This window comes from Dendrobates tinctorius, unplaced genomic scaffold, assembly GCF_039654945.1.
Source record: "Dendrobates tinctorius isolate UK_male_01 unplaced genomic scaffold, ASM3965494v1 ptg000064l, whole genome shotgun sequence".
Classification (NCBI taxonomy): domain Eukaryota; kingdom Metazoa; phylum Chordata; class Amphibia; order Anura; family Dendrobatidae; genus Dendrobates; species Dendrobates tinctorius.
Window position 1 is genome coordinate 58195283 of NW_027361732.1, and position 13987 is coordinate 58209269.

Genomic DNA, 13987 nt, shown 5'->3' on the forward strand with positions numbered 1-13987 from the left:
TTGTCAGATGGACATCCTCTCAGGTCCAGAGCACTGAAGAGGAACTATTTGACTCTTCACCACCTGCCAAATTGCCAGGCAGTCAGAGAGCCCTAGACAGGAGCCATCTCTACTTCTGTTCTCTGAATCTCTTGGCTTGGAAAGAGGGGGCCAGCCAAGCAGCATTCTAGAATGTGATGAAGAGGGAGTATGCAGTGATGCCCAACAGCTTTGTCTCTCTGAATCTGAAGAGGCGGATGGGCCAGTGCCTATGGTCAGCACACCTCAGTACGCATCTGATGATGAGACTCAGGTGCCAATTTCTGGTGCATACTGTGCTGGCGAGACTACCCAGGAGAAGCAGGTGTTTGAAGAGGGGAGTGTAGATGATGAGGTCCTTGACCCATCATGGCGTGAGGAACAGGAAGGTGGTAGGAGCAGCTCGGAGGAAGAGATTCCCTGAACGGCCAAAACAGGAGGGAGAGGGAGGGGGCAGAATTGGTTGCCTTTAGCCTCCACTTTGGCACCCATTAGGAGCATTCCTCTTCCAAAACCCAAAACGGGCGCTCCCAGGACTTGCAGTGCGTGGTTCTTTTCTGACACAGTTGCAGATGACATTTGCTTTGTCAAATGCAAGCTGTGTAATCAGAAAGTCAAAAGAAGGAAAAGTGACAGCAACCTCAATACCACAAATATGTGGAAACATGTGCGGACCAAGCACGTGGTGGAGTTACAAAGACACACTGAAGACGTAAGCCATCCTACAGCACCACCTACCTCCTCTTAAGCTCGTGTTGTAGCCTCTTCCTCCAGCTCACACACAGCTGGTTTGGCTTCCTCACAGGATCGCCATGGAAGAACCTCTGGCACTGTTGTACAGAGACCCAGTGTAATTCCACCTACAGCACCACGTTCCCTGTCATTCTCACACTCCCAGGCCACTCTACAGCCATCAGTAGCACAGGCATGGGAGAAAAGGCGGCCATACTCGGCAAGCCATCCCCGAGCACAGGCCCTGAATGCTGGCATTGCAAAACTACTGTCCCTTGAAATGCTCTCATTCAGGCTGGTGGAGACTGACACCTTCCGTAACTTCATGGGATTGGCAGTCCCACAGTACAACCTGCCCATCCGTTTTTATTTCAGCAGGCAAGCCGTCCCTGCCCTGCAAAAGCATGTGGAGGGAAAAATTAAACATGCGCTACTAAACACCATCAGTAGCAAGGTCCACCTGACCACCGATGCGTGGACCAGTAACCATGGACAGGGACGATACCTTTTCCTCACTGCCCTTTGGGTAAATGTTGTGGAGCCGGGTACAGATCTTGAGAGTGGCGCTGTACATGTTCTGCCAACTCCATGGATTGCAGGAATCCAGTCTGTACACATTGACTCCTCCTCATGCTCCAGTTCCTCTGAATCAGCGCTGCAGGAGCCGTCACGGTGTACCTCCACATGGACCCGTGAACACATACATGTTACGACCGATATGAGCACAGCCGTGGCCAAACATCAACAGGCCGTACTGAAATTAATTTCTTTGGGGAATTGAAGCCACACAGCGCAGGAGCTCTGGAATGCCTTCAAGCAGGAGAGCGATGTGTGGTTTGTGCCAGCGAATCTCCAGCCAGCCTTGGTAGTGTGTGACAATGGCCAAAATCTGGTGGCAGCTCTTGGCCTAGGCAACCTCACTCACATCCCATGTCTGGCACATGTGCTCAACTTGGTCGTGCAGAGTTTTTTGAGGGACTATCCGGATCTTGATGCACTGCTGCACAAGGTCCGCATAGAGTGCGCTCACTTCCGGTGTTCCAGCATGGCAAGATCGCGCATTGCAGCTCTGCAGCGCCGATTTCGCCTTCCGGAACATCGCATCATATGTGACCTACCCACCTGGTGGAATTCAACGTTACATATGTTGGAGCGGTTGTGTGAGCAGCAGGCAGCAGTAATGGAGTACCAGCTGCATCAGGCACAAACAAGTCGCACTGCACACCGTTCACACTTCACCACCACTGAGTGGGCCTCTATGAAGGACATCTGCCACGTTTTGCGTGCCTTCGATGATTCCACGCGGATGGCGAGTGCAGATGATGCACTAGTCAGCATGACTGTCCCCCTTATCTGCCTTCTTGATAAAACACAGCAAGCAAAGGGACGAGGTTGTTGAAGAGGTGGAGGATGAGAAGTCACAAATGACATCTGCTTCTGGACAGTCTGCTCAATGTGGTTCCTCACAAAGGCCTAGGCAGGGGACACTTTGTGAGGAGGATGAGGAAGAGTCAATGGAGGAGGAAGACATCTCTCCAGAGGAGGGAGGTACACAATGCTCTAGTAGTCAGTATGTACAGCAAGGGTGGGGTGATGCAGAGCAGGCAGAGATGACGCCTCAAGCAGGGGACAGCGTTTCTTGGCCAGTTGGGAGTCTGCAGCACATCCTTGATTTTATGCTGCAGTGCCGGAGAAACGACGGCCGCATTGCCCACATTCTCAACACTGCTGATTATTGGGTGTACACCCTCCTAGATCCTCGCTACCGGGACAACTTACAAAGCCTCATAACACCGTTGAACCGGGAATGTAAAATGCGGGAATACCAAGATACACTGGTGCATTCCATCATGTTCTCCATTCCACCCTAGAGCAGTGCTGCTAGTGCTTTACAAAGCAGCTCAGTGCATCGAGGCAGTGGAGGAAGCTCTGCTCAAAGAGGGAGCAGAAGCAGTGCCTCAGCATGAGGCAAGACCAGTATGGCCCAAATGTGGCAAAGTTTTGTGTCCCCGCCACAAATGTCTACACCTTCACAGACAGCTCTAGTCAGCAGGAGGCAATGTTTCCGTCAGATGGTGACAGACTACATATCTTGCCATCTCAGCGTTCTCCCACACAGCTCTTCCCCCTTCAAGTTTTGGGTCTCTAAGCTGGATACATGGCCAGAGCTTAGCCAGTATGCATTGGAGGTGCTGGCTTGCCCTGCTGCTAGTGTATTATCGGAACACGTCTTTAGTGCCGCAGGTGGTGTACTAACAGGCCGTCGCATGCGACTATCCTCCAATAACGTTGACCGGCTTGCTTTTCTGAAAATGAACAAGGCCTGGATCTCGCAGGAATTTGCCAGTCCTCTTCCAGATTAAATAATTGGTTGGCAACAGTATCCAGGTCTCCTGTTGTGTTCATGTTTCTACCACCTGAACTGTAATCCCTGGGCTCCAACACCGCCAGTTGCTGCTCAGAAGTGCCGTCTGCACAGAAAAACACTAGCTCCTGTGTTAGTGGGGTTCAGTAACGTCAGCTGCTCCCCTGCTGTGTGTCCGGAAATGTCTCCTGCTCTGTCCACATTCACACTACTACTCATTTTAAACTTGCTCCAAATAGGCCTCTACCTCCACTCTGTTTGTACTATTGACCCTTGGCTCCAACACTGCCATTTGCTGCTCAGAAGTGCCGTCTGAACAGTCAACATATGCTCCAGTGTTATTGGGGTTCAGTAATGTCAGCTGATCCCCAGCTGTGTGTCCGGCAATTTTTCCTGCTTTGTCCACACTCACACAACTACAGACTTTAAACTTGCTCCAATTAGGCCTCTGTCTCCACTCTGTAGTATTTACCCTGGGTTCCAGCACCGTCAGCTGGCTCCCGGCAGTGTCTTTGGCATGGGTACTCCCTCCTGCCCAGCCTGGTTCCAGCACGCCGGCTGTTTCCGGGTAGTGTCAACTTCACTTTGCCACCAATACGTTGTCCTGTCGCGTTGCGGTCAGGTTAGCCGACTTTATGGGGCCTGCAGTTTAGGTGCTTCCTATGTGGGCTGTGGGATCTGGCAATAAAGGCTGGTTCCATAGTGCCAATAGGACAAGCACCCCCTGTAGGACTGTGGGTTTTGGTAACTGCGGCCTGCTCGAGGCCTTGCAACTTTGTCTTTCATGGGTACCTTCTGCTACCCATCCGGGTTCCAGTACCGTCAGCTGTTTCTCGGCAGTGCCTTTGGCTTAGGTGCCTCCTTTTCGGTATCCAAGTTCCAGCAACGTCTGCTGGTCCTTGGTAGTGCTTTCTAGCACAGGTACCTCCTGCTTATTAACCGGGTTCCAGTAACATCAACTGATCCTCGGTAGTGCCATTGGCTCTTGTTCCTTCTGCTGCCCCTACAGGTTCCAGCTCTGTCAGCTAGTCCTCGGTAGTTCAATTGGCTCTTGTAGCTTCTGCTACCCATCCGGGTTCCAGCACCATCAGCTGGTTCTCGGCAGTGTCTTTGGCACGGGTACTCCCTCATGCCCAGCCTGGTTCCAGCATGCCGGCTGTTCCCGGGTATTGTCAACGTCACTTTGCCACCAATACGTTGTCCTGTCGTGTTGCAGTCGAGTTAGCCGACTCTATGGTGCCTGCAGTTTAGGTGCTTCCTATGTGGGCTGCAGGATCTGACAATAAAGGCTGGTTCCATAGTGCCAATAGGACAAGCACCCCTTGTTGGACTGTGGGTTTTGGTAACTGCGGCCGGCTCGCGGCCTTGCAACTTTGTTTTTCATGGGTACCTTCTGCTACCCATCCGGGTTCCAGTACCGTCAGCTGGTTCTCGGCAGTGCCTTTGGCTTAGGTGCCTCCTTTTCGTATCCGAGTTCCAGCAACGTCTTCTGGTCCTTGGCAGTGCTTTCTGACACAGGTACCTCCTGCTTAATAACCGGGTTCCAGTACCATCAGCTGGTCCTCGGTAGTGCCATTGGCTCTTGTTCCTTCTGCTACCCATCCGGGTTCCAGTACCGTCAGCTGGTTCTCGGCAGTTCCTCAGCCTTCTTGTACCTTCTGCTACATTTCCAAGTTCAAGCTTTTTGAATTGGTTTTTGGTAATCACTCTGGATCTCCCTGATGACGAACCTGAAGACCACCTCAAAGAAGACCAAAAAGATGACTCTGAAGAAGATGACCAAGAGGACAAAGAACATGAAGACAACCACCAAGATACAGAACAACAAGAGACAGAAGACCAAGAAGCAGAAGACCAAGAAGCAGAAGACCAAGAAGCAGAAGACCAAAAAGCAGAAGAACATTAAGCATAAGACTAAAAATCAGAGCAAAAGATATTATCTAAATTATAAGCAGAAGAAGACTAAGCAGTGTATGGGGTGAGTCCGTTCCTCCTCGTGGTTCCCCTGGAAAATGCCTGCTGCTGCAGGCCAAACTGAACGCGGACAAATCCTGCTGTAAATCTTTTGTGACAGGCAGAACGGAAGGTGTAATCTTCAAACTTTTATAGATAACAACTACAGGAATGCCTGTCACAAATAAGAATATGATGAAGAAGAAGAAGAATAGGAAGAAGATGAAGAAGTAGAATATGACGAATATTAATAGTTGAATAAGAAGAATATGAAGAATGTAAAAAAAAAGATTAATAGGAAATAGGTGATGAAGAAGAAGATGAAGAAGAAGTTGATGAAAAAGATGCTGCTCCTGCTGAGGATCATGAAGGATAAAGTGTGGGAGAAGTAAAAAAGAAGGTGAAGAGCATGGAAGTAATGAAACATACATATCTGACAAAATATAAAAAAGGTTAACATAGTCAATATCTTTGTAACTCCGAACATCTTATAAAAAAATTAATTCCTGATATTACATTTGATTGGGCTAAACCTCTATGCCTTTAATGTCTCCTCCACCTCCCCCAATACATTCTACATTATCGCTCAACACTGCTTGTAACAGATGTTCTGGATGGCCACATGAAACCAAAGTTGCCATTTTTTTTCATTTGGTACTGCAATACTGTTAGCCTATGCATTGAATGCAAGGCCTGCCTTGCCCAAAAGTTGCATGCACCCCGATAACACTTGTAACTGATGTCCTGGATTTCCACATGAAACCAAAGTTGCCATTTTTTTTTTATTTGGCACTGCCATACTGTTAGCCTATGCATTGAATGCAAGGCCTGCCTTGCCACAAAGTTACATGCACCCCAATATGCCTTTGAACCCACGTACTGGATGGCTACATGAAACCAAAGTTCCCATTATTCTGATTTTTTTAAGTTGCCTAAAGTTTGCTCTTGAAATGAATACAAAGTCAGCACAAAAATTGAATGCACTCCAATCCCCCAAGGAACAAATTTGGAGGATAGTCTCTGAAAAAAGTTTTCACAGTTTAAAGGAGCGTGTCTCCTATACTTGTAATGCCCTTTCATAAGTGTATGGGCTTAAAAATCTTTTCCCCTGAAGGGGTACATCTCAACATACTGTGTAAACATTTTTGGAATGGGCATCATAAACACCCTTGAAAATAATTACTTGGCTGTTGAATCATGGAACACATTCCCCTCGTGTTCTAGTGGTGGTGTCTAAAGAGACATGGAGGATGGCCTCCAAAAAATGTTTTCCCAGTTTAATAAGCGGGTCTTCTTACTTGTAATGCCAAGTGTATGGGCTGACAAACATTTCCCCCTGGGGGTAAGCATCAAAATACTGTGTTAATTTTGCTTTTAAAGGGCATCAAAACAACCTTTTTACACAATAAGTTGGCTTTTGCATCACAGACCACAATCATCATGGTGATATAATGGTGATGGATGATGAGAATGAGGATAAGGAGGAGGATAACATCAAATAGCCAAAATCATGAAGCATATATCCATGCGTGGGTGTGAAGAGGTGCATGTGAATAAACCTCTCTAAAAAGATACTGTATTGGAGGTTATGTTTTGCTATTATCATTCGGTGGTGTAGCGAAGTCTGGCCACCAAGGTGTAGAGAGCCAGATCATGCCACGTGTCCAGCTTGGATAACCAATAGTTAAAAAGCACAGAGGAATCACGGAGGACATTGGTATGGTCAGCAAGGTACTCCCTCAGCATCTTCTCAAACCTTGCACTACTTGTGAGAGTACCCTGAGCCTCTGGGCTAAGGCGATGGGAGGGTCTGAGAAAACTCTCCCAGAACCTTGCCAATGTTCCACTGACTCTGCAGGATTGGAGTTGTGTCTCTCTCACCTCGACTCCTAGGTTGTCCAATGAACTATGACCTCTGCCACCAGCATTTTCAGATGAAATTTTTTTTAATAATTTCGCAACAATGGCCCTCTGGTACTGCAACATATTAGTACACCTATCAGCCTCTGGAAGAAGAGATTGAAAATTCTCCTTGTAGTGTGGGTGCATAAATGCCACCAACTACTAGTAAGTGTCACCAAAAATTTTGATAATGCGAGGGTCACGGGAAAGGCAGCGCAACGTAAAGCCTGCCATAAGTGCCAGACTGCTAACAGGCAAGATTTCTGTGTCCCCTCCAGCAGGATGACTGACTATGCTGTCCTCCTTCACCTCCTCCTCCCTGACCTCAGGCCATCCACGCTGAACAGATGGTATGACAGTTGTGCTTGTAGTTGTTAGGGATGGCGGAGCGCACTAAATATAAAATAATAGAAAGTGCGTTCGCCGCCCGGGGTCCACCGTGCAGTAGGTGTTAAAACCGCTGCTAGACAATGGCAGACCTGCTATATGGCGGTATAATGCGCACGGGTTCAACGTCACACGATGTGCGCAGAGCGGACTCTGTTAACTCACAGAGGCGCTGTAACATAAACATAAACACCGAGCCTGTTAGACTCAGAGGTCTCAGCAAAATTGCACTCACGGTATCAGGTCACAGGACATGGGTCCAAGACAGGGGATGACGTCCATCTAGACCTACCATGCATGCGGCAACACTACTGCGGATGCCGGTAAATGCTACTGAATGCAACGTGGTGGCAGACACAGCCGCTACGCGATAGTGCCGTGAGAGACGTGACACCACCGGATGCTAGTGTAGAGGTGCGGTGTGCACAGTGGCCTAAGGTTTGCCACTGACTGGCGCTGACTCTTTCTATAGTTCCCTATCCACATGCGTAATATCAGAGGGAGGGGAATCTTAATAAGTCAGTCACCAGAATCATACATCCATCACCATTCACACATCTAGCAAGAAGAGTCTATACTAGCGCATGGCCGAGCGGCCATGCGGGCCTTTTATAGCCGTGCACTGCTGGGACCTTCCAGATCTCTGAGATGGACCAATCAGATCAGGAGAAGGACCTGAGCACGTGACTCCCGATCTCCAATGGGAGATCATCTCGTGAGCATGCCCAGTAGCAGGACGAGAGGACTTAGCCTCTGGAGTGGCTTTCTGCAGGACAGCCTGTGCTGCTATTGCTGACCCAGAGGTGGCAGCAACAACCAGTCCTACAGAGCTGGTCTGAGCAGAGCGTCTGGGACGCCGAGATTGCTGTGCAGGCTGCTGAGCAGTCGGTGGAGAATGGGAGAGCACTGGATGCAAGGCTCTGGATTCCCACTTTGCAGCTGCAGGAACCCGACGCCTAACAGTAGGAATGTCTATAGCGCATGAAAGTAGCTCCTGTTCTTCCTCCTACTCTTCCTCATTGTCAACAAATCCACGTTTGAATGACATGAGAGTGGGCTGTATGTAATCAAATAAAAAAGATACCCGTAAAGGATCCTAAAGGACTCAAGAACACCATCCGTACTGACCCATAATAAGGAACACAGGTTGATTTTTGTAAGTACATTTCACCCCTTTGGCAGAGCAATAAACCAGAGCATATTGAAACATTAGCCAGTTCTTAAGGAATCTTATCCACTTATTCTTGAGTTTACTAACAAACCCATCTTTGGACATAAACGACCTGATAATATCAAAAGCCATTTGGTAAGGGCAGATATAGGCTCTGCCTTACTAGGACCTGTACAACCCACACTTTCTACCCCACGCAAAGGCATATTTCCGTGCTTAGGTTGTTTACAATGTTCCAATATAACATAAGGTGATAGTTTCACACATCCACATTCTTTTTCCCTATCAGATGATTCTATACGTGTGAATCCACATATGTTGTTTACCTGATAAAGTGTCTGTGCGGTCTCGGGTATGTTGGGGAAACCATCCAGCATATCCGGGACCGCATCTCACAACACAAGTCCACTATACGATGTGGTCGAACACTACTACCCATCCCCTCGCATTTCATTTTATTGGGCCATTTTGTAGAAAAGCTCAAATACCAAGTGATAGAACAAGTCTCGCTCAACTAGAGAGGAGGTAACAGGATAAAAATACTAAAACAACGTGAATCCTTTTGGATCCATACCTTACAGACCCTTTCACCACTGGACCTTAAAAGGGAATATGAGGTTCATCATTAAGGTTATCCATCAAGAATTGACACTATAATGATCTCTCTGCATTGATCAAATGTGGACCTATCACACAGGTCTATCATATAATTGATGTCTTTGTTGCATAGATTTTTTTATATATAGCCATCTATTTCATCGTATCAGGTTCATGATTGGTATACGTTCTGACCAGGGCCCATTAAACTAAATTCTGTTTTCTTATATCCAGATTCCACTATAGTCTCCAGAACAATGGGCAGTGAGGGAAAGGTATCGTCCCTGTCCATGGTTACTGGTCCACGCATCGGTGGTCAGGTGGACAGCGCAGGGACTGCTTGCCTGCTGAAATAAAAGCGGCTGGGCACGCTGTATTATGGGACTGCCAATGCCATGAAGTTATGGAAGGTGTCAGTCTCCACCAGCCTGAATGAGAGCATTTCAAGGGACAGTAGTTTTGCAATGCCAGCATTCAGGGCCTGTGCTTGGGGATAGTTTGCCGAGTATGGCCGCCTTTTCTCCCATGCCTGTGCTACCGATGGCTGTAGAGTGGCCTGGGAGTGTGAGAATGACAGGGAACGTGGTGCTGTAGGTGGAATTACCTTGGGTCTCTGTACAACAGTGCCAGAGGTTCTTCCATGGCGATCCTGTGAGGAAGCTGAACCAGCTGTGTATGAGCTGGAGGAAGAGGCTACAACACGAGCTGAAGAGGTGGTAGGTGGTGCTGTAGATTGGCCTACGTCTTCAGTGTGTCTTTGTAACTACACCACGTGCTTGGTCCGCACATGTTTCCACATATTTGTGGTATTGAGGTTGCTGACACTTTTCCCTCTTTTGACTTTCTGATTACACAGCTTGCATTTGACAAAGCAAATGTCATCTGCAACTGTGTCAAAAAAGGACCAGGCACTGCAAGACCTGGGAGCGCCCGTTTTGGGATTTTGGAAGAGGAATGCTCCTAACGGGTGCCGAAGTGGAGGCTAAAGGCAACCAATTCTGCGCCCTCCCTCTCCCTACTGTTTTGGCCGTTCAGGGAATCTCTTCCTCCGAGCTGCTCCTACCACCTTCCTGTTCCTCACGCCATGATGGGTCAAGGACCTCATCATCTACACTCCCCTCTTCAAACACCTGCTTCTCCTGGGTAGTCTCGCCAGCACAGTATGCACCAGAAATTGGCACCTGAGTCTCATCATCAGATGCGTACTGAGGTGTGCTGACCATAGGCACTGGCCCATCCGCCTCTTCAGATTCAGAGAGACAAAGCTGTTGCGCATCACTGCATACTCCCTCTTCACATTCTAGAATGCTGCTTGGCTGGCCCCCTCTTTCCAAGCCAAGAGATTCAGAGAACAGAAGTAGAGATGGCTCCTGTCCAGGGCTCTCTGACTGCCTGGGCAATTTGGCAGGTGGTGAAGAGACAGATGGTTGCTCTTCAGTGCTCTGGTCCTGAGATGATGTGGAAGTTATTGAAGTCGATGCGTTAGCTGCCATCCATCCGACAACGGCTTCAATTTGTTCCTCCCGCAGCAGTGGGGTACGGCGAGCTCCTACAAAGCTGCACATAAAAGGACTGTTCCCTGGGAAAACTGGGGGATGCTGAGTCACTGGTTCCCGCAGCAGGCACAGAATCCCCACGTCCTCTCCCTGCAGAAACTCCACGCCCACGACCACGTGCCTTATTCCCTGCCTTCTTCATCTTGGTAGACTGATAAAGATAGGCAGAAAAGTACTAAGGGCTTAGTGTGCATATTCCTGAACAGCTGCTAACAGGTATAAGAAACACTAATTTTATAAAGTGTGGACTACACTTTAATATTAGCTAATGTGGCCTACACAAGCGTAAAGTGGAGTGATTGGTGAACTTTTTTTACGTGTTTTTTTCACAAAAAAAAGGATGTGACCAAAGATGGAAAAGCGATAGTATCACAAACTTTTTGTAGCTATTACAATGCAGGAAGGTAGCCTACAATGCAATAGATGAGGCTATAAAAATAGGCTAATACTAATCTGGCTGGGGCTGCAGGGCACAAGCCAGCAGAAAGGCTCCTCTATCTACTCCTATATAGTGTTTGCAACCAATCTACCTGGATATGGATGGAAGCACACCAATAGGAGAAATTCAGGAAAAATAAGCAGCACTACAGAAAAAAAGGACAATGTATGAGGCAGTGACGCACGCCGAGCGGACTACAGCCAGAGGTGGCTGCAGAGCACACTATAGCGTGAGCTGCACTCACACACAGAGACCTCACAGACAGCCGTGAACAGTGCAGAGATCTGTGCACTAACACTGAAAGGCTGCAGAAAGGCTCCGTTATGTACTCCTATATAGTGTTTGCAACCAATGTAGATGGATACGGGTGGAAGCACACTAATAGGAAAAATCAGGAAAAATGAGCAGCAATAAAACAAAAAAAGGACTATGTATGAGGCAATGAAGCACGCTGAACAGACGACAACCAGAGGTGGCTGCAGAACACACTACAGCATGAGCTGGACTCACACACACAGACCTTGAAGACAGCTGTGAACAGCGCTGCAAGGCAAAAGAAAGCTACAGCGGTTGATAAAGTAGCCTGGGTAAAGCACTATATAGAAAATTGCTATCTCTAACTGTCCCTCAGAGTCTGAACAGCAGCAGCATCCTGTCCCTAACTGAATTCACAGCAGAGTGAACCCAAAATGGCGGCGGCGGCTTTTATAGTGCATCATGACATCATTTCAGCAGCCAATCACAGCCATGCTAATAGTTAACATGCCTACATGCCTATTCGTAGAATCGTAGAGTTGGAAGGGACCTCCTGGGCCATCTGGTCCAACCCCCTGCTCAAAGCAGGATTCGCTAAATCATCCCAGTCAGATGTCTGTCCAGCCTCTGTTTGAAGACTTCCATTGAAGGAGAACTCACCACTTCTCGTGGCAGCCTGTTCCACTCATTGATCACTCTAACTGTCAAAAAGTTTTTTCTAATATCTAATCTGTGTCTCCTCCCATTCAGTTTCATCCCATTGCTTCTAGTCTTTCCTTGTGCAAATGAGAATAAAGTTGATCCTTCTACAATGTGACAGCCCTTTAGATATTTGTAGACAGCTATTAAGTCTCCTCTCAGTCTTCTCTTTTGCAAACTAAACATTCCCAAATCCTGCAACCTTTCCTCATAAGACAGGGTTTGCAGACCAGTCACCATTCTGGTCACTCTTCTGAACTTGCTCCAGTTTGTTGATGTCTTTTTTAAAATGTGGTGCCCAAAACTGGACACAATATTCCAGATGAGGTCTGACCAAAGAGGAGTAGAGGGAAATAATGACTTCATGTGATCTAGACTGTATGCTTCTGTTAATACATCCTAGAATTGCATTTGCCTTTTTTGCTGCTGCATCACACTGTTGACTCATATTCAGTCTGTGATCTATTAGTATACCCAAGTCTTTTTCACATGTGCTGTCACTTAGCCCTATTCCTCCCATTCTGTATATGCTTTTTTCATTTTTATTGCCCAGATGTAGTACTTTGCATTTCTCCCTGTTAAAAACCATTCTGTTAGTTGCTTCCCACTTCTCCAGTTTATTTATATCTTTTTGAATCCTCTCTCTCTTCTCTAGTATTAGCTATCCCTCCTAGCTTTGTGTCATCAGCAAATTTAATCAGTTTACCCTCAATTCCTTCATCTAAATCCTTGATAAAGATGTTGAACAATACAGGACCCAGGACAGAGCCCTTTGGTACCCCACTTGAGACATTCTTCCAACTGGATGTGCAGCCATTTACGACCACTCTTTGGGTCCGATCACTAAGCCAGTTATGAATCCACCTAACAGTTGCCTTGTCCATTCCATACTTAGTCATTTTTTCAATAAGGATTGTATGAGAGACTTTGTCAAATGCTTTGCTGAAGTCAAGATATACTATATCTACAGCATTTCCTTGATCCACCCAATCAGTGATTCCGTCATAGAAGGAAATTAAGTTTCTCTGACATGACTTATTAGTTACAAACCCATGCTGACTCTGTTTAATCACTTCATTCTTATCCAGGTACTGACAAACATGTTGTTTAATAATTTGTTCAAAGATCTTTCCTGGTATGGAAGTCAGACTCACCGGCCTATAGTTGCCTGGGTCCACCTTCTTCCCCTTTTTGAAGATAGGAACAACATTTGCTCTTCTCCAGTCTTCTGGCACTTCTCCTGTTCTCCAATAATTTTCAAAGATTATGGAGAGGGGTTCAAAAATTTCTTCTGCTATCTCCTTCAGTACTCTGGGGTGTAATTCATCTGGACCTGGAGACTTGAATTCATTTAGGTTAGCTAAGTGTTTCCTCATTGGCTGAATCAAATCAAACTGGCTCATAGCATTATGGGAACTTCCGATTCCGGTATACGATATGCAAAAATTATCGAAACTCAGTATCGGAATTCCGATACCGCGAATATCAGCCGATACCCGATATTTGCAGTATCGGAATGCTCAACACTACTTATTACTAATCTTTTGTTTTATGTATTTCTATACAGATCTTGCTGGAGAAAGGCTAAAGACGCCGAAACGTTGCACAAGACAATATCTGTTTATTCCAGGGTCTTTTTTCTTTTTTTTTGTTATGTGGTGGTGTGTTGCCTCTTTTGTTTTACTATTGGTGAATAAACGAATCATATGAGTGCCGAAGTTTCTATATTATTAATAAGTATGCTAAGACACAACAAAAAAATTCTATGGATGAAATGGCACAATTTTGAGTGCAATGATAAGAGATCCATGTGGTAGACAAAAACCAGCATAAAACATCTGCCCTGCAAATAAATATTTTTTTGGCAGCTAAATGTTTTTGGGCAGCAAAATGGTGTCAAGAAATTATATAAA